Source organism: Scyliorhinus torazame, chromosome 2, assembly GCF_047496885.1.
Source record: "Scyliorhinus torazame isolate Kashiwa2021f chromosome 2, sScyTor2.1, whole genome shotgun sequence".
Taxonomy (NCBI): domain Eukaryota; kingdom Metazoa; phylum Chordata; class Chondrichthyes; order Carcharhiniformes; family Scyliorhinidae; genus Scyliorhinus; species Scyliorhinus torazame.
This window is the reverse complement of record NC_092708.1, coordinates 119,061,788-119,089,531: the sequence shown is the minus strand read 5'-3', so window position 1 is coordinate 119,089,531 and position 27,744 is coordinate 119,061,788. Positions and strand designations below refer to the sequence as shown.

Here is a 27,744-nt window from a genome sequence, read left to right as displayed (position 1 = left end):
TGCACACTCAGCCCAGATAACGCTCATTCTCCTGCACACTCAGCCCAGAAAACGCTCATTCTCCTGCACACTCAGCCCAGATAACGCTCATTCTCGTGCACACTCAGCCCAGGCAATGCTCATTCTCCTGCACAACCAGCCCAGATAACGCTCATTCTCCTGCACACTCAGCCCAGACAATGCTCATTCTCCTGCACACTCTGCCCAGATAACGCTCATTCCCCTGCACACTCAGCCCAGACAATGCTTTCTCCTGCAAACTCAGCCCAGATAACGCTCATTCCCCTGCACACTCAGTCCAGATAACGCTCATTCCCCTGCACACTCAGCCCAGACAATGCTCATTCCCCTGCACACTCAGCCCAGATAACGCTCATTCTCCTGCACACTCAGCCCAGATAACGCTCATTCTCCTGCACACTCAGTCCAGATAATGCTCCTTCCCCTGCACACTCAGCCCAGATAACGCTCCTTCCCCTGCACACTCAGCCCTGACAATGCCCATTCCCCTGCACACTCAGCCCAGACAATGCTCATTCCCCTGCACACTCAGCCCAGACAATGCTCCTTCCCCTGCACACTCAGCCCAGATAACGCTCATTCTCCTGCACACTAAGCCCCAGATAACGCTCATTCCCCTGCACACTCAGCCCAGATAACGCTCATTCCCCTGCACACTCAGCCCAGACAATGCTCATTCTCCTGCACACTCAGCCCAGATAACGCTCATTCTCCTGCACACTCAGCCCAGATAACGCTCATTCTCCTGCACACTCAGCCTAGATAACGCTCATTTCCCTGCACACTCAGCCCAGATAATGCTCATTCTCCTGCGCACTAAGCCCCAGACAATGCTCCTTCCCCTGCACACTCAGCCCAGATAATGCTCCTTCCCCTGCACACTCAGTCCAGATAACGCTCATTCCGTGCCCAATCAGCCCCAGACAATGCTCATTCCCCTGCCCACTCAGCCCCAGACAATGCTCATTCTCCTGCACACTCAGCCCCAGACAATGCTCCTTCCCCTGCACACTCAGCCCAGATAACGCTCATTCTCCTGCACACTAAGCCCCAGACAATGCTCCTTCCCCTGCACACTCAGCCCAGACAATGCTCCTTCCCCTGCACACTCAGCCCAGATAACGCTCATTCCCCTACACACTCAGCCCAGATAATGCTCATTCTCCTGCACAACCAGCCCAGATAACGCTCATTCTCCTGCACACTCAGCCCAGATAACGCTCATTCCCCTGCACACTCAGCCCAGATAACGCTCATTCCCCTGCACACTCAGCCCAGACAATGCTCATTCTCCTGCACACTCAGCCCAGATAACGCTCATTTCCCTGCACACTCAGCCCAGATAACGCTCATTCCCCTGCACACTCAGCCCAGACATAACATGTTGAAAAATTGCGCAGGCGGAGGATACTCCTAAGGGCAACCGTGTATATTCATACAGGTGTGTATTAATCATTACATATGGTCGGGAGGCAGGGTCCAGCTCCAACTGCAGGTAGGCGTGACTCGTATCTAATTTTGTGAACGAGAGTCCACCTGCAAGCTTCGCGTAGAGATCCTCTATGCGAGGCATTGGATATCGGTCGAGTCGGGAAGCCGTATTCACTGTAAGTTTATAGTTGCCACACAAGCGAACTGTGGCATCTGGCTTCATTACAGGTACAATTGGTGCTGCCCAGTCAGCAAAACGGACGGGCCTGATAATACCCAAACTCTCCAAACGAGCTCCCCTTCTACCTTCTCGAGCAAGGCGTAAGGCACCGGGCGCACCCGGAAATAGCGCAGTGTAGCTCCTGGTTCAACTTGGATACGGTACGGCCCCTTTCATTTTCCCCAAACCAGGCTGGAATACATCTGGGTATCGTCCTAGCACCTCAGTCAACCCTTCAGAAACTGTTTGGAGGATGTGCTGCCATTGCAACCGCAAATGGCGCAACCAGTCCCGACCCAACAGGCTGGGCCCATGGCCGCGCACCACGATAAGTGGGAAACGCCCCTCCTGGCGTCCATAAACAACAGGGGTCATTGTAGTTCCTGCAATGTCCAGTGGTTCCCACGTGTAGGTGGCCAACCTGGCCTGTGAGTCTGTATACCCTGCTTGATGCGGTTGAATGTCCTCTGGGCGATCACAGAGACTGCTGCGCCAGTGTCCAACTCCATCTCAAGCGGGTGGCCATTGACCCGTACTGTCACCTTAATGGGGGCCACATGGGGAGCTGCCACACAATGCAGCTGCAGGCAGTTGTCCTCCGTCTTCACGTCCTCAGGAGTAGTCGCCGCAGGTTCATCCACATGGAAGGTACGGCCCCTGGGCTGGTCCCAGTTACCGCCCCTGGGCTAGTCCCAGTTTCGGTCGGAACGACGGCGGCTCTGGCGCCCCCAGGACCGCCGTCTGCGACGGGGTCGGCGCCTACAAGTCTGACACGGACATGGCTCCTCATCCATTGGTTCTGGAGAAGGCTCCCTTCGGGGAGGAATGTCCGACGGCCACTGGCGTCGGTCCGGACGTTGCCTCACCCAAGGTACCGCAGGAGTGCGGGGGGACGTTTTCGGACGGAAGGGGTTGCGCCCCAAGGCATGCACTTCCATTCCCTGTAGCTCCTGCACTCCTCATTCTGCGCTCTCTTGGGACAATACTATTTGAATGGCCTGTTGAAAAGTCAATGTTGGCTCAGCTGACAACTTTCTCTGGGTGGCCGCATTGTTAATACCGCAAACCAAACGGTCGCGTAACATTTCTGACAAGGTCTCACCATAGTCACAGTACTCCGCAATCCTGCGTAGCCTGGATAGAAAATCGGCAAGGGATTCTCCAGGGGTCCTCTCAGCGGTATTAAACCGGTAACGCTGGACTATCGTGGACGGGGTTGGGTTAAAATGTTGCCCCACTATATTCACAAGTTCATCAAACATTTTGGTGTCCGGCGCAGCTGGGTACGTAAGGCTCCAAACCACCCCAAACGTATGCGGGCCGCAGGAGGTGAGCAATATGACCACCTGGCGCTCGTTTTCGGTGATATTGTTTGCCCGGAAATAGTAACGCATCCGTTGTGTGTACTGGTTCCAGCTTTCCAGCGCAGCATCAAAAACATCCAAATGTCCGGACAGAGGCATGGTATAATAGAAAACAACTTCCAACCTGTATCCAACAAAAATCCAGGGAGGTGGCTTCAGCAGTGTAGACAGCTATTCACTTTAACCTTCGTCGCCAGTTTTGTGAGGGCTACAAAGAATCCAGCACGAGTTTTAAGGATACAAAGTAATCACATTTATTTACAATAACATATATAGATATATATAACAGCAGCAGCAACTTCCCTTGCTGCACACTCCATCCTGCTGGTTCCTGAACTGGCCAGCTTTATTTATACTAGGAGTTTACTAATGGTTTCTCCGACCCCCTCATTGGGGAAGCTCATACTCCCACAGGATTGTGGGATTTCATTAGTCCCCAGCCAATGGTAAGTAGGCAGGTTATAACAATAACTATTGTTGGTTTAAGGGCGGCACGGTAACACAGTGGCTAGCACTGTTGCTTCACAGTTCCAGGGTCCCAGGTTCGATTCACGGCTTGGGTCACTGTCTGTGCGAAGTCTGCACGTTCTCCCTGTGTCTGCATGGGTTTCCTCCGGGTGCTCTGGTTTCCTCCCACAGTCCAAAGATGTGCAGATTAGGTGGATTGGCCGTGCTAAATTGCTCTTAGTGTCCAGAAAGGTTAGGTGGGGTTACTGGGTGGATAGGGTGGAGGTGGAGGTGTGGGCTCAAGGAGGGTGCTCTTTCCAAGGGCCGGTGCAGACTCGATGGGCCAAATGGCCTCCTTCTGCACTGTAAATTCTATGATTCTATGGCTTGTTCTGCTGTAAGAATAATGATCACTGCAAGTGCAGGACAAAAATAACAATGACTAGTGCTTGTTAATAGCTTATATTAATATTTTTAAAACATCTCCCATCCTTTTAAGATTTGGGTAAAGGTTGCGACTAAATTGCCATATATGCCAAAACCAAGATATTTGTGCACTTGTGATGTTTCTTAGTGGTGCTTTGTTGCTGTTTGATACACTTTAGAACATTAAATAAAAGCATGTTGACCTTCGCTCATTTGAAGTAACATCATAAATTTCTGTCTTATCAGCAATGTCTCAGGTGCTCTGCCCATAGTCTTCTATTCCTACTATTGATTTTTCTGGATCAGAATTCCATATTTCCTCGAGTGAGTATTTTGTGGAAAACATCTATTCCCTCAGACTGCTGTGAGCCAGCAATTTCAAAGCTTAAAGCACTGTAATATTGCGCATATAAGAGATGCTGGTAAGTTGTATCGTGCCTTCCTTCAAGATAAATAAAACAGTGTGTACAGCCTTATCTATTCCATTCCCCGAATCAAGTTTTAAAATCAAGATTAGCCAAACAAGTTATTTTTAGAAGGCATGCAACAGAAACAGTTAATAAAAAGTCACAGAATAAAGTGCATGCAGCTTATGTTATGATTGATTGATTGGCACCTCCTTGTTTTGAAAAATAAAAGAAAGATATTTGCTCAGAATTTTATAAAATTAACTGATTCTACAAATCAGCAATTCAGTTTAAATAACTCAGTCTTAAAATCTATCTTTGCTGACAGCAACTGTAAATCAAAATTGTACTGCATCCTTTTGCACATAAAGTGTGAGCAGTTACATAAATTACCTCTTACCTCTATTTTCCCTCTATCATTTCTCTTTTGTCGGGAACACAGCTCTTAGCTAGATTGCTCTTCCCCTCGTCAGTGATGCCAAAAGTGGCAAATCAATCTTCTATTTATTGAATAAAACATTAAGCTTGCCCCTTGTGTTGTAGGTGTTAAAACAAATAACCAATTTCTATTCTATAGATTCTGCGTATTTTCGGAAAAAAACTATACCAACAAGTCTATACATGTTTTAATTTAAGATATCTTGCCTATTCGATACTTAGCTTTGTAGCATATCTGTATGAGATTATGTAGGAAAATTCCAGCCATTATTTTAATCATTGGAATTTTGAACCTGGTTTTTTAATGCTGTATCATGTACAGCAATATCACCTGGTCCTGGACAAATTGGCAGTTCGAATACCTTTTTTTTTTAAAAAAAAACTTTTTATTGAAGATTTTCATTTATAACCCCCAAAAAATGGGAGTGGTTAACAGGACCCAGCTGACACCACTCACATCTGTCCTCCACCTCTGGGAAGAACCCGCTCATGTGTATCCTGGTCAGGTGTGCCCTGGGTACCACATTCAGCTGTGCCAGACTCAGCCTCGCGCACGGGGAGGTAGAGTTCACCATGTGTAATATCTCGCTACAGAGTCATCCCCTTATCTCGATGCCCAACTCCTCCTCCCACTGCTCTCTCGTTTTGTCCAGTGGGGCCCTCATCTCCTCTTGCATCTGTCCACATATGTCCGTGCACTTATCCTCCCCTAATTCATCCTGTTATAACAGTCCATCCGGTAGGGTGTGTCTGGGTAGCTGGGGTAACAATGGTGCTTCCTTGCAGGGGAAGTCCCATTTTTGGAGACGTCGGAGCTCATTCGGAGCTCAAGCTTCTCAGTCAGTTCTCCCAGGGTTGCTACTCTACCATCTATATGTAGGTCTCTGACCCTCAATCCCCCCTTCCTCCCTTCTCCAAGTTTTGTACATGGCGTCCATTTTTGCCAGGATGAATCTATGGTTTTTGCAAATGGGGACAGCGACGGACATGTCTTTGAGTTTGAAGTGGTGTCTGAGCTGGTTCCAGGTTCTTAGTGTGGCTACCACCACCGGGCTTGTTGAGTACTTGGCCAGGGAAATGTGAGTGGGGTGGTGGTCAGTGCCCGGAGGGATATTCTGGTACAGGAGGACTCTTCCATCTGTACCCATTCCATCCCTGGCGCCCCCAGCCAACCCCACACCCTTTCTGTATTTGTTGCCCAGTGGTAGAACAGGAGGTTTGGCAGTGCTAAGCCCCCGAATGCTGCCCTCGCCATAGGATGGATTTGCAGATCACATGTCGAGTTTATATTCCAAGCAGGCTCCGAACCTCCTCAGGTGTTCCATTATCTTACCAAGAGAGAGAGACCTTGTGCTCCCTGCCTCCCCCCGCACCCTCACCCCCCTGAATCTGGGCGCAATAGCCGGTGGCTTAATTGTCAGAGCGAACAGCAGTGGGGACAACGGGCATCCCTGCCTCGTGTGTCTGTGCAACCAGAAATAGCTTGAGCTAATGGCGTTCGTCCGTACTCTCGCCATGGGAGCGCTGTACAGCGGTTTAATCCATGAGGTGAACACTGGCCCAAACATTTACAGTACTTCCATGAAGTATTTCCAATCGACCCGGTCGAAGGCATTCTCTGCATCCAGGGTGGTGATCACTTCTGGTGTCTCCTCCCTGGGTGGGGTTATGACTTAGTTCAGCAGGCGTTTAATGTTTGCCGTCAGCTGTCTGCCCTTGACAAACCCGGTCTGATCTTCCGTGGTTACTTTTGGCAAGCAACTCTCCAGTCATCTCATCAGAGCTTTCACCAGGATTTTGGCATCAGTGTTCAGGAATGAGATGGGTCTGTGGGACCCACACTCCGTCGGATCTGTGTCTTTCTTTGGGCTCAATGAGATCGAGGCCTGTGCCAGCATGGGTGGCAGGCCCCCCCATGACAGTGAGTCATTGAACATATCCTGCAGGTGTGGGGCCAGTGTTGCCACGGCATTTTCGTAGAAGTCCACCGGGAACCCATCCGGTCCCGGTGCCTTCCCTGCCTGTATGGAATTGATGCATTCCATGACCTCATCCAGAACCAGTGGTGCTTCCAGTCCCTGTCCCTTTTCCTCACCCACAGGTGGGGAGTCCAGCCCATCCAGGAACTGCTCCATCTCCAAGTCTCCCTCTGGGGGTTCGGTGGTGTGCAGTCTCCGGTTATGGCCGCAATGGGTCAGTTGATCTCTTCTGGGGTCATGACCATCCTTCTTGTCTCTGACCTGTGTTATCTCTCATGTGGCCGCCTGTTTCCTCAGCTGGTGGACCAGTAGGTGGCCGTCTTTGTCCCCATGTTCATAAAAGGTTTCTCATGATTGGTGGAGCTGGTTCATTGCTTTCCCAGTGGAGAGTAGGTTGAATGTGACAAGGTGCCGTACAGGAGGACGCTAAATAAGATAAGAGCCCATGGTGTTAGGGGCATGGTAGTGGCATTGATAGAGGACTGGGTTGACTGGCAGAAGGCAGAGAGTGGAGATAAAGGGGTCCCTTTCAGGATGGCAGCTAGTGACTAGTGGTGTTCCGCAGGAGTCAGCTATTCACGATATACATTAATGATCTGGAAGAAGGAACTGAGGGCACTGTTGCCAATTTTGCAGATGATACAAAGATATGTAGAGAGTCAGGTAGTGTTGAGGAAGCAGTGAGGGTGCAGGAGAATTTGGACAGGCTAGGAGAGTGGGCAAAGTAGTGGCAGATGGAATACAATGTGGAAAAGTGTTAGGTAATGCACTTTGGTAGGAAGAATAGAGGCATAAACTATTTTCTAAATGGGTAAAGGCTTCGGAGATCAGAAGCACAAAGGGACTTAGGAGTCCTAGTTCAGGATTCTCTTAAGGTTAATATGCAGGTACAGTTGGCAGTTAGGAAGGCAAATGCATTGTTAGCATTCATGGTGATAGGGCTAGAATATATGAGCAGGATGTACTTCTCAGGCAGTATGAGACTCTGGTCAGACCCCATTTGGAATATTGTAAGCAATTTGGGTCTGTATGTAAGGAAGAACGCGCTGGCCTTGGAAAGGGTCCATAGGAGGTTCACAAGAATGATCCCCAGAATGTCATATGAGAGCGGTTGAGGACTCTGGGTCTGTACTCGATGGAATTTAGAAGGATGAGGGGAGATTTCATTGAAACTTACAGAATACGGAGAGGCCTAGATAGAATGAAAGTGGAGAGGATGTTTCCACTAGTAGGAGAAATTAGAACCTGAGGGCACAGCCACAGAATGAAGGGACAATCCTTTAAAGGACACCCCGATCATCACAGCAACCTCATGGCCCACATCATGGCGGTATCAGGGCTCCGCCCCCACACCCCAGCCAACAATCCTTGCCGGCATTCCACTCACCGTTCAGACATTCATTGCCAGCATTGCACCCCCCCACTAACACAGTGGAAGTTTCACCTGCATTCCCCACCCACAACACCCCTCCCCCCTGTATCCACTCTCCTCCCACCATGGGGCTCCCACTAGGGCTTGCTGTCTGGCACAGGTTGGCACTGCCAAGGGAGTGCCAGGGAATTGACAGGGCATGTCTCTCTGCCCCAGGGGCTATACATATCTCTGCGCCCACATTATTTGCCAAACCGGTTGTAAACCTAGCCAACGTAAATATTCAGCGAGGGGGGAATCATATGGAAGGGGGACCACTAATAATACTCAAATACATGTAAATCTATTAAAATGATGTTCATGCCTTTGTGGACGTGAACCTCAAGGTCACTGGCGAAGGGCAGAGAAAATCGGGAAACGTGATCTCTCCAGCAAGAATCACATTTCTTGATTCTCGTGGGATTTTCTGCCCATGCCGTCGATCCCGCAGACGGCTAGTGCTGGCTCAAAATCACCCTCTAGGCTTCGAACAAATCTTCCAATAGTCACTACATTATCAGCACTCACAACAAAATCACGGCAAGAATTCCAAATATCAACAATTCCATGTGAATCGTTTTTAAACCAATGTCAGGACGTGAACCAAATTTCTGTAGCTTATACTGATGACCACGCAAAATACTCTAATTGTGAGTAAAGACATTTTCAGGTTTTGAAGTAAAAAGGCCATGTATCAATTTATAAACTTCAACTAAATCAAAAATTAATCATCTCTTCTCTAAAGATTGTGATCCAAGAATTCGTAAAAGCTCCTTATAAGATATTCCCCTCATGCCTTCCATTTTTCTGGTAACGCATCTATCCACTCTCTCTATAAGCTATATATCTCTGAAAGTGTGGGATGCGATCTACTGGCCGCGTTGCACCCGGACAGTAGCTACCGGGAGATCCCTCTTCTGGGATCTAAATTGGCTCACCATGCATCACGAGATCCCGTTTGATCATTGTGGGCGGGATCAATATTAGACAAATCTGCATATTAGAGTGAGACACAAGTTTCACTTAAAAATGCAGCTCATTTGATCTACCAAGGCCCTGGGATCTAACTCCTTTGCCTCGGAGACCTCAGGCAAGTGGCGTTCAGTGCTGGTCCCAGAAACGGGGACCAGGCGGAATGGCACTTGGGGTGTGGGGTGTGTGTGTGTGTGCGTGTGTGTGTATCAGAGGTCCCCAGGTGGTTGCCCTCTGGGTAGGGTGGCGCCCTGGCACTGCCAGTGCCACCCAGGCACCACCAGCCTGGCACTCTGCCAGTGCAACCGGGTGCCAGCCTCTGGCAGGAGCACTGCCAGGCTGCCTGTGCCAGGCTGCCATTTTTCCCATGTCAGGAATTGGACCCGGGGGTGCCCTGCTTGTGTGAGGTGGGATGCAGGGGAGTTCCAAGGACCTCCTTATAGGTGAGTTGGGGCGTTGGGGGGTGCTGGGGTCACGACGGGAGTTTGAGAGATCGGAATGCCATTTTTAAATGGCTCCCCGATCTCCTCCTGCACTGAGCAGCTCCGGCAAGTAGAGTTCCTCAGTGTAGGAAAAGGGACTAAGTGCAGCCTCAGTGGGGTAATTCCTTGCTGAGGCCCCGGATTGCAACAGAGTCCTGTTCGATGGCGAGGTCTTTCTCGGTACATTCCTCCTCAAAAAGGATGCATTCAGTGGACATGATTTGTAAACTTCAAAATACTTGCAACAATCACACATTATGAGATATTTGTTCCTACTTTGCCCTTTTTTCACTCTCTTTTAATTCAATCTTTCTTTCCCTCTTTACTGTTAAGGAAATGGCATTTGATGATGTACTCACTGATCATGACCACTTGTATGAGGTTATTAAATTTCTTTCTGCATGGAATCGTGGTGTCTGAAGGGCTTGTTTGTTCAGGAACAGGACCCCTCTCCTCCAGCCAATCTGCACCAAGGCCTCCAGTGCTGCACCAGAGAACAGTGGAGCACATTCTCTGTCCTGTTGTATTTTTGCATTCTCCTTTATGTTCAGATACTTTTCCCCAGTCATTTGCAGCACCTGCTGCAGCCAGAATGCATCTCCCCGTTAAGAGAAGCAGTCGGCCTTTAAATAGTAGGAGGCCAGCTTTAGGTGGTGCTCTTGTCACATCAGCTTGGATCCCCTGCTGAGACCTGTGGTCACTCAGTGGTGCATTTAATGCTGGTTGCATGCTTTCATTGTAACAACAGGTAGCACTAAGTTTGTGTACGGTTTGTATCGCAATGAAATAGTGCCAATTAATCACGCATAGGGATTCCAAGACCCATTATTGGTTCTTATCCGATTGTTCCCCTATGATCTATTATGAAGTTGCATCTTTCTAGGCAACCTACTGAAGAACAGATTGTGTGAAAATTCTTCTGGGTCTCAGTTCACCTGCAAGTGGCTTTGATTTCAGTGATAGTATCTGATGAGCCCTAATTATTTGCAGAAAACTCTAAGCAGCAGCTGTCATCATGTAAGCTATTCTTCATGACTTACTGTTTTGAATTGGTGACTGCACAGTTGATTGGAACCTAAGTAAAGCAAAACTGAAAGACCATTTCTCTGCTTTTTTCAAAGATAACTGACCAGTCCCTCAGCAAATATGTAAACAGAACAATAGTCTCCCAAATGGAGAATCTCGTCCAGTGTATTTGCAGGATTATAATGCAATGTCTTTGTTTGGGGTTACAATAATAATTTAATAATAATGACAGCATACCTTGAAATGTATTTTCTTCTCTGCTTAAGAATCTATCTGTACCACATTTGAATTATGTGATATAAAATTGGATATGATAAATTAAGAGGCTGTAGTAGGTGACTTCAAGATGGTGAATATTATCCTAATATTTATGGATCTGGGAATTAAAAACTTCTTAAGTATTATATTAACAGTGGCTAAAGCGTTCCACGGCATTTTACACGACATTAGAATATAATCTTGGTTTTAGAAATTAGAGGCCAACAAACCTTCAGAAATTCTATGAAATAATTAACTTACCATATGGTGACTGAAAAATGAATTACAATTTATTCGGCTTTTGAAGAGGCAATTGGTAAATTCCTTACAAGAGACATTTATAAAAACAACCAAGATCCATAGAAACAATGGTTAATAAGTTAATCAATATTGAGAAATAGTTTGGCAACAGAAAGCAGAAGATGATGAATGAAAAATGCTTTGAAAGGGTGAAGCTCAGTAGAATTCCCCGGAAGCCTAGACCTTTTATAATTGACATGGAACAGGGTACTTCCAGCACAATAATACAAAATGTGTTGAGAAACCCTAGTAATACAGACATGTGGTTAGTATTAACGGCATTTAAAGAGATTTGGCTTGATTAATTGGATAGGGCAAAGAAAAACAGCTAGATTTTACAAAGTACATATTTTGGAACAAGAAGTATTTTGACAAAATAAATTAAGTGCTACTTTGGATAAATCTCACAGCACCTGCTACTTCTTGGAAATCTCGCACTGGAGTATAATCCAGTGTATTTAGCTCTTAAAATCAGCCATTAAAAAGAACATTTGTGGTAAGTGGTCTCAGGCAGGAGAAGATTTTCAGTCTCTCTAGCCCGTCCATTCAAACTATTCCCTCAGTGCGCTTATTATAATCCTGAATGCCATTTGATGACAAGAACCTGTCTAGTTCCTTCTTGAAACCAATTAAAGTTTCTTGTTCCACGCACCAGTGTTCTGTATTCCCCATACTGTTAGGAAAAAAGTCCCTCTTGCATTTCCTCCTTATCCTTAATTTGTAAATATGATTCCTCGTGCTCAAATTCTGTACGTAACAGGACAGTTTACTTGGATTAAATTTGTCTAACCATTCATATATTTATGTACCCTCAGTCTTTTCTTTTCAAAAGAGAAAAGACTTTCTTTCAATCTTTAGTAAAGCAAAATACTGTAGATGGTGGAAATCTGAAATAAAAATGCTGGAAATACTCAGCATCTCTGGGTGCAATTTTCCAATTTTCAGGCAGCTCCAATGGCTCCTTTCCCGCCGGCCAGAATAGCGGGATCCCACACCAGATTCTATTCTTGGAAGCTTATTAATTCTGCACAGGCGAATTCACCTCTGAACTATGGTGGGCCAGCAGCTGACCCGTCTGCCCGCCATCAACTGGCAGGATTAAAAATCCCGCCGCCATATTAAAACACCAGTCCAGTATATGCATATCACTCTCTCCAGTCATTTAGTCTTCAGGAGGCCCTCCAACATGTCCGGAACCCAAAGCAAAAGGTAAGCAACATCAAGAAGACAGCACCAGCTTTCAGTGAGAGAGCCGTTATTCGGGGAGTCCGGGCCCTCTGGTATGTATACCAGGGATGGCTCAAAGAAGCACAGAAACCTCACCTCCCCAGCTTGGGAGGCCATAGCCCAGGAGGTCAGTGTGGCTCCCACCCGCCTGTGAAGTGCCATCCAGTGCAGAAAGCAGATGAATAATCTCATCCACACTGCCAGGATAAGTCTTCTCTCAGCTCCCTCCATTATCAAATTCTCAACATGGCATTATATACTCAAACGGCCGGGTGGCACGGTGGCGCAGCGGTTAGCACTGCTGCCTCACGGCATTGAGGACCCGGGTTCGATCCTGGCCCTGGGTCACTGTCCGTGCGGAATTTGCAGATTCTCCCTGTGTCTGTGTGGGTCTCACGCCCACAACCCAAGATGTGCAGGGTAGGTGGATTGGCCACGCTAAATTGCCCCTTAATTGGAAATAAAATGAATTAGGTATTTTAAATTAAAAAAAAAATATATATATATATATATATACTCAAATGGCTACCCTCTCCACAGTTCTCATACATTCAGTCGAGAGGTCGCATCAACACTTACTCTCTCAACAAGACTTTCACAACACCAGCATCCCAGCTGTCTTACTGCATGAACTCCAATCTCTGTCCCTTCTGCGAAGGGGGCACCACTCACAGGAGACATGCATTTCACCTAACCATGGCTCCATTCCCTCTGAGCACATCTTTTTCTTTCGTCTCCATACGTCCAAACAAATAAAAACAAACCCAGACCGGGGGAGGAATGGCAAAGATCATCACCCTCAGCGAGTTAGAGGAGGCTGCTTCAGAGCTTGCCGGCAACAGCAGGGATCACTCCTGTGGCGATGCAGAGCTTGACCTCTCTCAACAACTCAGTATGGATCTCAGCCCCATCACTTCATAGAATCCTGCAATTCATACTGAGTGCAATGTACTCAGAATTAGCTTCAGCTCATCCACTAAAACTCCTTTTGTATTTTGCAGTTATGTGCAGACCGTGGCTAGCAAGCCAGCCCAGCAGCTGTCCGAGCCACTGAAGCAGGTATTTTTAAAAATTCATTTACATCATGTGGGCGTCGCTGGTTAGGCCTGCATTTATTGTCCATTCCTAGTTGCCCTTCAGAAGGTGGTGGGGAGTTGCCTTCTTGAACTGCTGCAGTCCCTGAGGTTTAAGTACACCCACAGTACTATTAGGGAGGGGGTTCCAGAATTTTGTCCCAGCAACAGTGAAGCAACAGCAATATATTTCCAAGTCAGGATGGTAAGTGACTTGGGAGGGGAACCTCCAGGTGATGAGGTTCCCAGATATCTGCTGCTCTTGTCCTTCTAGATGGTAGTGGTTGTGGGGTTGAAAGGTGTCACCGAAGAGTCACTGCAGTGCATCTTGTAGATGGTACCCTCAGCTGCCACTGTTCGTCGGTGGATGAGGGTTTGAATGTTTGTGGAAAGGGTAGCAATCAAGTGGGCTGCTTTGTCCTGGATGGTGTTGAGATTCTTGAATGTTGTTGGAGCTGCACTCATCCAGGCATGTGGAGAGTATTCCATTACACTCCTGACTTGTACCTCCAGGAGTTGAGTTATACGCCGTAAGATTCCTAGTATTTGATCTGCCCCGGTAGCCACAGTATTAATACGGCTGGTCTACTTCAGTTTCTGATCAATGATAACCCCCAGGATGTTGATTGTGGGGGATTTAGTGGTGGTAATGCCATTGAATGTCAAGAGGGAATGGTTAGATAGGACCATAAGACACAGGAGCAGAATTAGACCACTCGACCCATCGAGTTTGCTCCGCCATTCAATCATGGCTGATATTTTTCTCATCCCCATTCTCCTGCCATCTCCCCATAACCCCTGATCCCTTTATTGATCAAAAACCTATCTATCTCTGTTTTAAAGACACTGTGATTTGGTCTCCATAGCCTTCTGCGGCAAAGAGTTCCACAGATTCACCATCCTCTGGCTGAAGAAATTCCTCCTCATCTCTGTTTTAAAGGATCCTCTCTTGTAGGAGATGGTCATTGCCTGGCACTTGTGTGGCGCAAATGTAACTTACCACTTGTCAGCCCGTGCCTGGATATTGTCCAGGTCTTGTTGCATTTGGACATGGACTGCTTCATTGTCTAAGGAGTCGAGAATGGTGTTGGAACATTGTGCAGTCATCTGCGGACATCCCCACTTCGGACCTTCTGATGGAATGGAGGTCATCGATGAAGCAACTGAAGATGGTTGGGCCTAGGACATTACCCTGAGAAACTCCTGCAGTGATGTCCTGGAGCCGAGATATTGACCTCCAACCACCACAACTATCTTCCTATGTGCCAGGTATGACTCCAACCAGCGGAGTTTTCTCCCCCGATTGCCATTGACTCCAGTTTGGTTAGGGCTCATTGTTGCCATAATTGATCAAATGCTGCCTTTATGTCAAGGGCAGTCACTCTCACTTCACCTCTGGCATTTAGTTCTTTTGTCCATGTTTGAACCAAGGCTGTAATGAACCCAAACTGAGCGTCAGTCAGCTTTCTAAGTGAGTGCCGCTTAATAGTGCTGTTCAATGACTCCTTCCATCACTTTGCTGATGATGGAGAGTAGACTGATAGGGCGGTTATTGGGTGGGTTGGATTTGTCCTGTTGCTTGTGTACAGGACACACCTGGGCAATTTTCCACATTGCCATGTAGATGCCAATGTTGTAGCTGTACTTGAGAGGCTTGGCTAGGGGTGTGGCAAATTCCGGAGCACAAGTCTTCAGTACTATTGCGGGAATATTGTTCGGGCCCATAGCCTTTGCAGTATACAGTGTCTGCAGTTGTTTCTTGACATGTAGAGTGAATCGGAATGGCTGAAGACTGACATCTGTGATGCTGGGGACCTCCTGAGGAGACCGAGATGAATCATCCACTTGGAACTTCTGGCTGAAGATTGTTGTAATGCTTCATTCAGCCTTGTCTTTTGCACAGATGTGTTGGGCTCCTCGATCATTGAGGATGGGGATATTTGTGGAACCTACTCCTCCAGTGAGTTGGTTAATTGTCCACCACCATTCACGGCTGGATGTGGCAGGACTGCAGAGCTTAGATCTGATGTGTTTGTTATGCAATCGCTTAGCTCTGTCTATTACTTGCTGCTTATGCTGTTTAGCACCCAAGTAGTCCTGTGTTGCAGCATCACCAGGTTGACACCTCATTTTTCGGTATGACTGGTGTTGCCCCTAGCATGCTCGACTGCACTCCTCATTGAACCAGAGTTGATCCCTGGCTTGGTGGTCATAGTAGAGTGGGGAATATGCCGGGTCATGAGGTTGCAGACTGTGGTTGAGTACAATTCTGCTGCTGATGGCCCACAGCGCCTCGTGGATGCCAGTCTTGAGTTTCTAGATCTGTCAAAGTCAATCCCATTTAGCACGGTGGTATTGCCACACAACACGATGGAGGGTATCCTCAATGTGAATAGAATATAGAACATAGAACATAGAACAATACAGCGCAGTACAGGCCCTTCGGCCCACGATGTTGCACCGAAACAAAAGCCATCTAACCTACACTATGCCATTATCATCCATATGTTTATCCAATAAACTTTTAAATGCCCTCAATGTTGGCGGAACTTTGTCTCCACAAGTACTGTGCGGTGATCACTTCAACCGAAACTGTCACGGACAGATGCATCTGCAGCAGGTAGGTTGGGTGAGGATGAAGTCAAGTATGTTTTTCCCTTTTGTTGATTCCCTCAACACCTGCTGCAACCCCAGTCTAGCAGCTATGTCCTTAAGGACCTGGCCAGCTCGGTCTGTGGTGGTACACCGAGCCACTCTTGGTGATGGACTTTGAAGTCTGTGGTAACCTAGCAAGGCCTAGGTGATGGCCTGATTAATATTGGACTGATTAATATTGGGTACTTATAATTAAAGAATTGGGCACTTTAAATCAAGACACAGACACTCCAGCACACAGCACCATGGGAATTCGAACTGGCCAAGTTAGAATACACAACCAACAGATAAGCTGCCAGAACATGTCTGGATCTGCCTCGTCAATTACCCATCAGGAAATCATAACACGCTATTAAAATGAACAGGTCTTTGTCAGTAGCCCAGATCGGGCCAGACTTTCTGTCGCCCAGAGTTGCTGCTGTTACCTAATATGGGAACAGGATATGTGCAGCCTACACCACCAGAGATGGGACACCTGGAGAGGGCTCAGGTGGCCTGTCACCCCCTCCCGAGGCATCATTGGCAGAAAGCAAGAGGAAATGGCAAACGAGCACAAAGGGAGGGGGATAAAAACAGGTACACAAGGCACATCAGGAAGACTCCATGCAGAGGCGATCAAGACGGCTGGCCAGAGAAGGAAGGAAGGACAAAACAGCGTGCGAGAACCACCTTCGTGACGATGAACCAGAGGGGCTCACGGATCAGATCCATGACCTACCAAGATATCCTTATGGTTAGTATAAACCAATGTTGGGTACATCTAGATTATATTTGTGGGTAGCATACGGGTAAATTGTGTGAAATAAATATTGTTGAACTTGAATTTGTGTTTGTGGTTTGTTCTTCTCGTTATTAAAGACATCGAGGTAAAACCTTTGAGTAGGTGAACTGGTCGAAGGTATCTGAGGTTTTACAGATACAACAAGTCCCCTACCCAGAGAATATTCTACACTCTTGTCACCCTCAGTGGTTTCTCCAAGTGGTATTCAACATGGAGGAGTACTGATTCATCAGCTGATGGTGGCCGGTACATGGTAATCAGCAGGAAGTTTCCTTGCCCATGTCTAACCTGAAGCCCTGAGGCCATCCAGAGTTGATGTTGGGGACTCCCAAGGCAACTCCCACCCGACTGTATACCACTGTGCCACCACCTCTGCTGTGTCTGTCCTGCCGGACATACCCAGGAATGGTGATAGTAGTGTCTGGGATATTGTCTGTAAGATATGATTATGAGACTGACTTTGCCAACTTGTTGCGCGAGTAGTCTGTGAGACTGCTCACCCAACTTTGGCAGAAGCTCCCAGATGGTAATAAGGAGGACTTTGCAGGGTTGATAGGGCTGGGTTTGCCATTATCATTTCCAGTCAATGTCGGGTGGTCCGTCCAGTTTAATTTCTTTTTTGTGTGCTCGGAGCGATTTAATACAGCTGAGTGGCCTGCTGGGCCAATCCAGAGGGGCACTGCTGTGGGTCCAGAGTCACATGTAGGCCAGACTAGGTAAGGATGGCAGATTTCTTTCCCTAAATGACATTAGTGAACCGGATGGGTTTTTACGACAATCGTCAATGGTTTCATGGTCATCATTAGACTTTTAATTCCAGATATTTTATAAAGTTTAAATTCCACTATCTGCCGTGGTGGGGTTTGAACCCAGGTCCCAGATCATTACTCTGGGTCTCTGGCTTACTATTCAGCGACAACACAACTTCACCATCGCCACCCCTAAGAAGATAAGGGGCAGAGAAAAAACCATCACAGCGCTCACCCGCATCCTCCACATGTGCAGATTCACACAACTTGGGAAGGGGGGCTGTTGGCGTAGTTCAAGGTTAGACACAGAGTCACTTTCTGGGGAACACTCAGTCACTGAGTCCTCAATACCAGGGCCCATCAAGGCTATGTACTTAGCCCCCAACTATACTCCCTATATACACACGACTGTGGCAAAATTTGGCTCCAACTCCATCTACAAGTTTGCTGATGACATGACCGTAATGGGTAGGATCTTGAACAATGATGAGTCAGAGTACAGGAGGGAGATAGAGAACCTCGTGGCATGGTGTAATGACAAGAATCTCTCCCTTAACGTCAGCAAAACAAAAGAGCTGGTCGTTGACTTCTGGAAGAAAGTATCGTACACACCTCTGTCTGCATCAATGGTGCCGAGGTGGATATGGTTGACAGCTTCAAATTCCTAGGTGTGCACATCACCAACAATCTGTCCTGGTCCACCTATGTCAATGTTACGACCAAGAAAGCACAACAGCGTCTATACTTCCTCAGGAGACTAAGGAAATTTGGCATGTCCACATTGACCCTTACCAACGTTTACAGATGCACCACAGAAAGCATCCCATTTGGCTGCATCACAACCGGGTATGGCAACTGCTCGGTCCAAGACCGTAAGAAACTACTGAGAGTTAGGAACACAGCCCAATCCATCACGCAAACTCATCCATTGACTCTGGATTGGATTTGTTTATTGTCACGTGTACCGAGGTACAGTGAAAAGTATTTTTCTGCGAGCAGCTCAACAGATCATTAAGTACATAGAAAGAAAAGGGAATAAAAGAAAATACATAATCGGGCAACACAAGGTATTCAATGTAACTACATAAGCACTGGCATCGGATGAAGCATACAGGGTGGAGTGTTAATGAGGTCAGTCCATAAGAGGGTCATTTAGGAGTCTGGTAACAGCAGGGAAGAAGCTGTTTTTGAGTATATTTGTGCATGTTCTCAGACTTCTGTATCCCCTGCCTGATGGAAGACGTTTGAAGAGTGAGTAAGCCGGGTGGGAGGGGTCTACACCTCCCGCTGCCTTGGGAAAGCGGGCAGTATAATCCAAGACCCCTCCCATCAGGTTTATTCTCTCTTCCAACCTCTTCCATCAGGTAGGAGATACAAAGTCTGAGAACAAGCACTAACAGGTTCAAAAACAGCTTCTTCCCTGCTGTTACCAGACTCATGAATGACCCTCTTATGGACTGAACTGATCTCTTCACACATCTTCTCTACTGAGTAGTACGACACTCCATATGCTCACCCAATGCCTGTGTTTATGTATTTACATTATGTATTTATGCATGCCCTATGTTTTTCATGTATGGAACGATCAGTCTGGACAGTACACAGAACAATACTTTTCACTGTACATCGGCACATGTGACAATAAATCAAATTCAATTCAATGTCCCCACAGCAGTCAGTGGCATGTATAACCCAGGTCTCGGGTACTCAAGAGGGCTGCCGGAGACTAGCCACCTGTTCAGTCCCGGTCAGATGATGAGCCTCTCGAATCGGCTCACTGGTGGAGAAACAATGGGAGGCAGCAGAACATTGGCAGGACTTTGATGGTACGGTTTGGAGTAGAGTGTACAAAGGAGGAGATCCTCCGTGTTCTGTCTGCTGCTGTGGCTCTGATATACGAGCTTCTTTAGGCCACCATGGGAGTTGGCAACTACCATGAAGACCTTGGCACAGCAGGTCCTGCCAGTGTTGTGCTCAGCCATACATCACATGGCCACACATGCTGGTGGGCACCATCCACAGGGAGAATGCACATCAGCTGGACACTCCAGGGTCCACCACCCAGGGCATTCCAAGGCTGTGCAGCTGCTCAGAGTCCCCCCTCTGCCTCTGCCCGCACTAATTCCAACAGTGCAAGCTACCCCTGGGCAGAAGACCCTTATGGAGCCCGGCCCCTCCAGAGAATGTCCATCAAGGTCATTACAGACATCAGGACGTAACAGTTCGCAGGTTTCTTTGGTCCCTGCTGCGGATGACGGAGCTGCAAAAGGCGTCGTGGTCGGGTTAAAGTTCAAAAGTTTGGATATCACCTCAGGGTCATGGGATGCTCTATCATAGAATTTACAGCGCAGAAGGAGGCCGTTTGGCCAATCAAGTCTGCACCAGCCCTTGGAAAGAGCCCCCTACTTAAGCCCAGGTTTCTACCCTATCCCCATAACCCAACCTAATCTTTTGAGCCCCAAGGGGCAATTTAGCATGGCCAATCCACCTAACCTACACATCTTTGGACTGTGGGAGGAAACCCACGCAGACACAGGAAGAACGTGCAAACTCCACACAGACAGTCACCGGAGGTCGGAATTGAACCTGGGATCCTGGAGCTGTGAGGCAGAAGTGCTAACCACTGTGCCACCTGATCACGGTGAATAAATTGCACTTTTTGTAAACCATTCCATCGGGATGTTAATGCAATTGCCAGATAAAAATGTTTTGATTTGGACCTTTGCAATCCTCTTATTCCGAGGTTCAGCTTTCCTCCCATTCGAAGTGTCCCCTTTAAAGATTAATAAAGGTAAGTAGGTAAGATTTAAATTGTTTGTGTGTGCCCATAACAGCTGATTGCTGTTATCGTGCGGGGCGCAGTGCTTGCTGAGTGAGTGCTTGCTAAGGGGAGTAAATTTTTAAAAAACTTACTGTTGGCGGTTTCCAGCTGAATCCGGTCGGAGTGAGGACAGAGTGACTGCTGGGTAAGTAGTTAAGATTTAAATTGTTTGCGCGAGCCCATAACAGCTGATTGCTGTTATCGTGCGGAGTGCAGTGGTTGCTTGTTAAGTGATTATTTTTACCTGTATTTAAGTTGGGCGGTTCCACCTCCTCTAACCTAAAGGGTTAAGTGAATATCAGGCAAGCTCTTTCTTTCTTTTTCTTGTTTTTATCCGCAAGTTATCTAGGGGGGTTAGCAGGGAAGGCAGTGCAATGTTCCTCCTGCAGAATGTTAGAGGTGAGGGACGCCGTCAGTGTCCCTGTTGATTTCACCTGTGGCAAGTGCACCCATCTCCAGCTCCTCAGAAACCACGTTAGGGGACTGGAGTTGGATGAACTTCGGATCATTCGGGAGGCAGAGGTGGTCATAGATAGTAGCTTCAGGGATGTGGTTACTCCGAAGAATCAAGATAGATGGGTGACGGTGAGAGGGGCTGGGAGAAAGCAGTCAGTGCAGGGATCCTCTGTGGTCGTTCTCCTCAGTAACAAGTATACCGCTTTGGATACTATGGAGGGGAACGGCCTACCAGGGGTAAGTCACGGTGAACAGATCTCCAGCACTGAGTCCGTCCCTGTGGCTCAGAAGGGAAGGGGGGAGAGCAGGAGAGCAATAGTTATTGGGGACTCGATAGTTAGAGGGACAGAGAGACGGTTCTATGGCAACGAAAGAGACTCACGGATGGCATGTTGCCTCCCGGGTGCCAGGGTCCGTGACGTCTCGGACCATGTTTTCAGAATCCTTAAGGGGGAGGGGGAACAGTCACAAGTCCTGGTACACATCGGTACCAACGACAAAGGTAAGAGAAGGGACGGGTATTTAAAACAGGAATTTAGGGAGCTAGGGTGGAAGCTGAGAGCCAGGACAAACCATGTTGTCACCTCTGGTTTGTTACCGGTGCCACGTGCTAGCGAGTTGAGGAACGGGGAGAGTACAGATAAACACGTGGCTGCAGGGATGGTGTAGGAGGGAGGGTTTCAGTTACGTGGATAATTGGAACACATTCTGGGGAAGGTGGGACCTGTACAGACAGGACGGTTTGTACCTGAACCAGAGGGGCACCAATATCCTGGGAGGGAAATTTGCTACGGCTCTTCGGGGGAGTTTAAACTAATTTGTCAGGGGGATGGGAAAACGAGCTGTAGTCCAGAAGCCAGTGTTGAGAATAGTGAGGTACTGAGGAGGTTATCAAGGTCGCAGGCGTGTACCAGTAGACAGGAAGGTGGGTTGAAGTGTGTCTACTTCAATGCAAGGAGCATCCGGAATAAGGTAGATGAACTTGGGAGCGTGGATTGGTACCTGGGACTATGATGTTGTGGGCATTACGGAGACATGGTTAGAACAGGGACAGGAATGGTTGTTGGAAGTTCCGGGGTATAGATGTTTCAGAAAAAGCAGGGAAGGTGGTAAAAGAGGTGGAGGAGTAGCATTGTTAATCAAGGATAGTTTAACGGCTGCAGAAAGGCAGTTCGAGGGGGATCTACTACTGAGGTAATATGGGCTGAAGTTAGAAATAGGAAAGAAGTGGTCACGTTGTTAGGAGTTTTCTATAGGCCCCCAAATAGTAATAAGAGATTTGGAGGAAGAAATTGCAAAACAGATTATGGATAGGTGTGGAGGTCACAGGGTAATTGTCATGGGTGACTTTAACTTTCCAAATATTGATTGGAACCTCTACAGGTTGAACAGTTCGGATGGGCAGTTTTTGTACAGTGTGTGCGGGAGAGTTTCCTGACACAATATGTGGACAGGCCGACAAGAGGTGGGGCCACATTGGATTTGGTACTGGGTAATGAACCGGGCCAAGTGTTAGATTTGTTTGTGGGAGAGCACTTTGAAGATAGTGACCACAATTCGGTGTCTTTCACTATTGCAATGGAGAGGGATAGGGCCATACGGCCGGGCAAGGTTTATAATTGGGGGAGGGGGAATTATGATGCGATTAGTCAAGAATTAGGGAGCATAAGATGGGAACAGAAACTGTCAAGGAAAGGCACAAATGAAAAGTGGAGCTTGTTCAAGGAACACATACTGCGTGTCCTTGATAGGTATGTCCCTGTCAGGCAGGGAGGAAATGGCCGTGTGAGGGAACCATGGTTTACAAAAGAGGTTAAATGTCTTGTCAAGAGGAAAAGGGAAGAGTATGTAAGGATGAGAAAACAAGGTTCAGTTGGGTCATTTGAGGGTGACAAGGTAGCAAGGAATGAGCTAAAAAAAAAAGGGCTTAAGAGAGTTAGGAGGGGGCATGAGAAGACCTTGGCGGGTCGGATCAAGGAAAACCCCAAGGCTTTTTACTCTTATGTGAGAAATAAAAGAATAACCAGGGTGAGGTTAGGGCCGGTCAAGGATAGTAGTGGGAACTTGTGCATGGAGTCAGAAGAGACAGGAGAGGTGTTGAATGAATACATTTCTTCAGTGTTCACCAAGGAGAGGGGTCATGTTTTTGAGGATGTGTGTGTGATACAGGCGGGTAGGCTGGAGGAGGTAGATGTTCTGAGGAAGGATGTATTAGCAATTTTGAAAAACCTGAGGGTCGACAAGTCCCCTGGGCCAGATGGGATATATCCTAGGATTCTTTGGGAGGCAAAGGATGAGACTGCAGAGCCTTTGGCTTTGATCTTTGGGTCCTCATTGTCCACGGGTATAGTGCCAGAGGACTGGAGAGTGGCGAATGTTGTTCCTCTGTTCAAGAAAGGCAATAGGAATGGCCCTGGTAATCATAGGCCGGTTAGTCTTACTTCAGTGGTCAGTAAGTTAATGGTCCTGAAGGATAGGATTTATGACCATTTGGAAAGGTGCAGCTTAATCCGGGATATCAACACGGATTTGTGAAGGCTCACAAATGTGTCTTGCCTCACAAATTTGACTGAATTCTTTGAGGAGGTTACTAGGTGTGTAGATGAAGGTAGAGCAGTTGATGTCGTATACATGGATTTTAGTAAGGCGTTTGATAAGGTTCCCAATGGTCGGCTCATGAAGAAAGTAAGGTGTGGGATTGAGGGAAATTTGGCCAATTGGATAAGTAATTGGCTATCACATAGAAGACAGAGAGTGGTGGCGGATGGAAAATGTTCACGCTGGAGACCAGTTACCAGCGGTGTACCACAGGAATCAGTGCTGGATCCTCTGCTATTTGTGATTTTTATCAATGACTTGGAGGAGGGGGCTGAAGGGTGGGTCAGTAAATTTGCTGATGACACCAAGATTGGTGGAGTAGTGGATGAGGTGGAGGGCTGCTGTAGGCTGCAAAGAGACATTGATAGGATGCAGAGCAGGGCCGAAAAATGGCAGATGGAGTTTAACCCTGATAAGCGCGAGGTGATTCATTTTGGTAGGAAAAATTTGAATGCGGATTACAGGGTCAACGGCAGGGTTCTGAGGAATGTGGAGGAACAGAGAGATCTTGTGGTTCATGTCCATAGATCTCTGAAGGTTGCCACTCAAGTGGACAGAGCCATGAAGAAGGCCTATAGTGTGTTAGCGTTTATTAACAGGGGGCTTGAGTTTAAGAGCTCAACTCTGCTGCAACTGGTGAGACCACATTTGGAGTATTGTGTGCAGTTCCGGTCACCTCACTATAGGAAGGATGTGGAAGCATTGGGAAGGTTGCAAAGGAGATTTACCAGGATGCTGCCTGGTTTGGAGGATAGGTCTTATGAGGAAAGGTTGAGTGAGCTAGGGCTTTTCTCTTTGGAGCGGAGGAGGATGAGAGGCGACTTAATAGAGGTTTATAAGATAATGAGGGGGATAGATAGAGTGGACGTTCAGAGACTATTTCCTCGGGTGGATGTAGCTGTTACAAGGGGGCATAACTATAAGGTTCAGGGTGGGAGATATAGGAGGGATGTCCGAGGTAGGTTCTTTATTTTCAAGCGGTTATTGGATAGGCACATGGAGCACACCAGAATGACAGGAAATGGGATAGCTTGATCTTGGTTTCGAACAAGGCTCGGTACAACATCGAGGGCCGAAGGGCCTGTTCCGTGCTGTACTATGTTCTATTCATGACATGTCAACCTCAGTGCAAATTGTTAACGAACCCTTGAGTGCAGTCAGGGAGATGTGTATTTTATTATTCGTTCATGGGATGTGGGCGTCGCTGGCTGGGCGAGCATTTATTGCCCATCTGGGCACATTTGAGAGTCAACCACATTGTTGTGGGTCTGGAGTCACATGTCAGCCAGACCAGGTAAGGATGACAGATTAGAGAACCAGATGGATTTTTACAACAATGGTTTCATGGTCACCTTTAGGCTTTTAGTTCCAGATTGTATTTTTATTGAATTCGAATTTCACCATCTGCCCTGACGGGATTTGAACCCAGGTCCCCAGAACATGATTCTGGGTCTCTGGATTACAAGTCCAGCGACAATACCAGTACACCACTATGAATTTCTTTTTCAGGAGTGTATGATGGGCGAGTTCACAACACTTGTTCTTAAGGGATAGCAACAACTGAGGAGGGCTCATCAGATATGTGACACTCTGTGCACCTAAGATTCCTTACTCAGTGTCCCAAATCAAGACATTCGGTTTAGGATGAAAGCCCCATGCTGGTCCGCATGTCCTTCGCAGCAGTGTTTTGCCTCCTTAGACAGTGTAGGAAACATCTAGAGTGGACTCACATTGCTGTTCTTCCTTGCTGGACTTTAAATTGACAGAGTGAGTGCATTAGCAGGGTACTGATGACTGCTGCCAAGATCCTATCCCGGTGAGTTATGAGTGTCTGCACTCTCTGACTTTGGTCTGCCAGCTCTTGAACTTAAGCGGGAGCCTTGCCATAGGTCCTATTTCCAAAGAGGACTAAGGGCAAAAGTAACCTTCACAGAGCACTGCAATCCTGACCTGTTTAGTGTTTGTGTGAACTATCCCTAATATGCCACACTAACATGCACCCATCTCATGATTTGCAGTCTGTGTGTTATTACAACCCCGGACCAAACCCCAACAGTGGCTAGGATATTGAACAGAAACCCTGATATTTTATTTTAATTTTTTGAGACTGAGAGTTTTTGTAAGAGTGTGAGGAAAGAATACCTCGCTCCATGATTGATTCCATGAAAAAAATAGGGAAATGGTATATTAAAACAAACTTTATTACTAACACTGTATTAACATGTCTTTAACATCACCACCAGAAAATAGCTTACAATTACCCCTTAAACAATGCTAATCAATGGACTTCCGGTGATGGTGGGCGGGAGGCGGCCGCACAATGGAGCGCTCCCATTCGGGACCGGCATTTTCGGGGCTTTAAGTCCGGTCCCAGGGTCTACGGAGGTGGCAAAAGCAGGAAGAAACAGTGAAGAAAAATGTCGAGGGTAAGCAAAAAAATCATTCGTAAAGAAAACAGCTGAAGGTCCGTCGGGGAGTGGAAAGGTTACCGCGGGGTCACCAAGAAAAATGGAGGCTGGAGCACCAGTGGAGGCCACATTGCTTACGGCTGAAGAAATAACTAAGGTGATGGCTGCGGAATTCAAAAGGCAGTTTACAAGATACATGGAGACAATGAGGAAGGAGATGAGGGAGGTTTTGAGTGTGCTGGTGGAGGAGGTGGTTTTCCCGGTGAGGACGGAGGTGGCGAGCGCAGTGGCGGAGGTGCGAGAGCAAGGAGAGGCGCTGAAGGAAGTGGAGGAGACATTATTGCAGCACGGTGATCAACTTGCCTCGATGCGGAAGGAGATGGACATTAACAAGGATCTGCGAGGAAAAATGGAAGACCTGGAAAACAGATCCAGGCGACAGAATTTGAGGATTGTGGGGCTGCCCGAAGGAGTTGAAGGACCGAGGCCGATTGAGTATTTTGCCGCGATGCTGGTGAAACTATTGGGGGAGGGGGAGGATCCCTCCCGATATGAACTGGATCGGGCTCATAGGTCGTGGAGGCCTGTACCAATGGCGAGTGAGCCGCCAAGGGTAGTGACTCTGTGCTTCTGTAGGTACAGTGTGAAGGAGAAGGTCCTGTGCTGGGCCAAGCAGAAGCGGGTGGTGCAGTGGGCTGGAGCTGGTATACGTGTATACCAGGACTTTACGGTGGAGCTGGCGAGGAGGCGGGCTACGTTCAACCGGGTGAAGAGGGCACTGTACATTAGCAAGGTGCAGTGCGACATTGTATATCCAGCGAAGTTGAGGGTGGCTTACAAGCTCAGGGACTTTTATTTTGGCATGGCGGAAGCAGCGGAGGAGTTTGCGAAGGCAGAAGGACTGTGGCAGAACTGAGAAATTGAGAAATGGCCATGTGCCGATGTGACCTCATGACTGACTGTATTTTCTTCTTTTTATGTTTCACTGCGTGCGGGTGTATGGGCTAAAGGAGCCAATGTTGTATATATTTGGACAAGGGAAGTGATGGGACTTTCACTCACGTGGATATGTGGGGTTTGTGTGCTAAAAGGATATTTCTGGGCTTTCCTAGGGCCGGGCAAGGGGGAAAGGGACCCGGGCGGGGGCCTCCACGCTGGCCGGTTTAAGCCGGCCAGTGAAGGGGACTGAGGTGTGGGGAGGGGCTGCGGCCATCGGAGCCTGGCAGAACAGGGTCCGAGTGGTCTAGCCGGGGTGGAAAGTTGGGGGGAAGGAACCGAGATTGGGGGGAGGAGTTTTTACAAGAGGAAGTGGACGGGAGGAGTTGGAGACTGGGGGGGGGGGGGGCGGGGGGGTGTACAACTCTCGGGTATCATGTATGGTACTCTTTCAGAGGTTGGATGGCGTTGAGTGTTGGGGGGGGGGGGGGGGTGGGGGGGGGGGGGGGGGTGGACCCTAGGTCAATGGTGACCATGGGCAGTCCTGGACTCCTTTTTCTCCTTTGTTTTTTGTTGCCACCGTGGGAGGGTTTGTTTTATTGGATGTATATATCAACAGGTGGGCCGTTGTTTGGGGTGGTGGGAGGATGGGATCGTTGGTATTGTTAAGAGGATTGATTTTGTATTTGTTACCATTTACTGTTTGTGGGTGGGGTGTACATTTTGAAGGAAAATGTGTTAAATGGAGAATAAAAACATTTAAAAAAAACAATGCTAATCAATACATTGAATGTAGCAACCCTTAACTGCTATTTTTATTCCCACTCAAACAAAAAAAATAAATCTGCTCAGTTCTCA

The 27,744-nt window shown here is 47.6% G+C and overlaps 1 protein-coding gene and 1 long non-coding RNA gene across 4 annotated transcripts in view; one reads left to right on the top strand and one right to left on the bottom strand.

Annotated features, from left to right (window-relative positions):
- The window catches only part of metap1d (methionyl aminopeptidase type 1D (mitochondrial)), a 253,955-nt gene that overhangs the window by 73,512 nt on the left and 152,699 nt on the right, over nt 1-27,744 (bottom strand). The gene's annotated exons all lie outside the window — the stretch shown is intronic.
- LOC140391449 (uncharacterized) overlaps nt 1-27,744 on the top strand; it is a 147,486-nt gene that overhangs the window by 81,824 nt on the left and 37,918 nt on the right. The window contains exon 2 of one of the 2 annotated variants that reach the window (XR_011935077.1): nt 13,411-13,468. The exons of the other annotated variant lie outside the window; for it this stretch is intronic. This is a non-coding gene — a long non-coding RNA (uncharacterized lncRNA). The remainder of the gene's footprint in view (nt 1-13,410; nt 13,469-27,744) is intronic. 2 annotated transcript variants of the gene reach the window in all.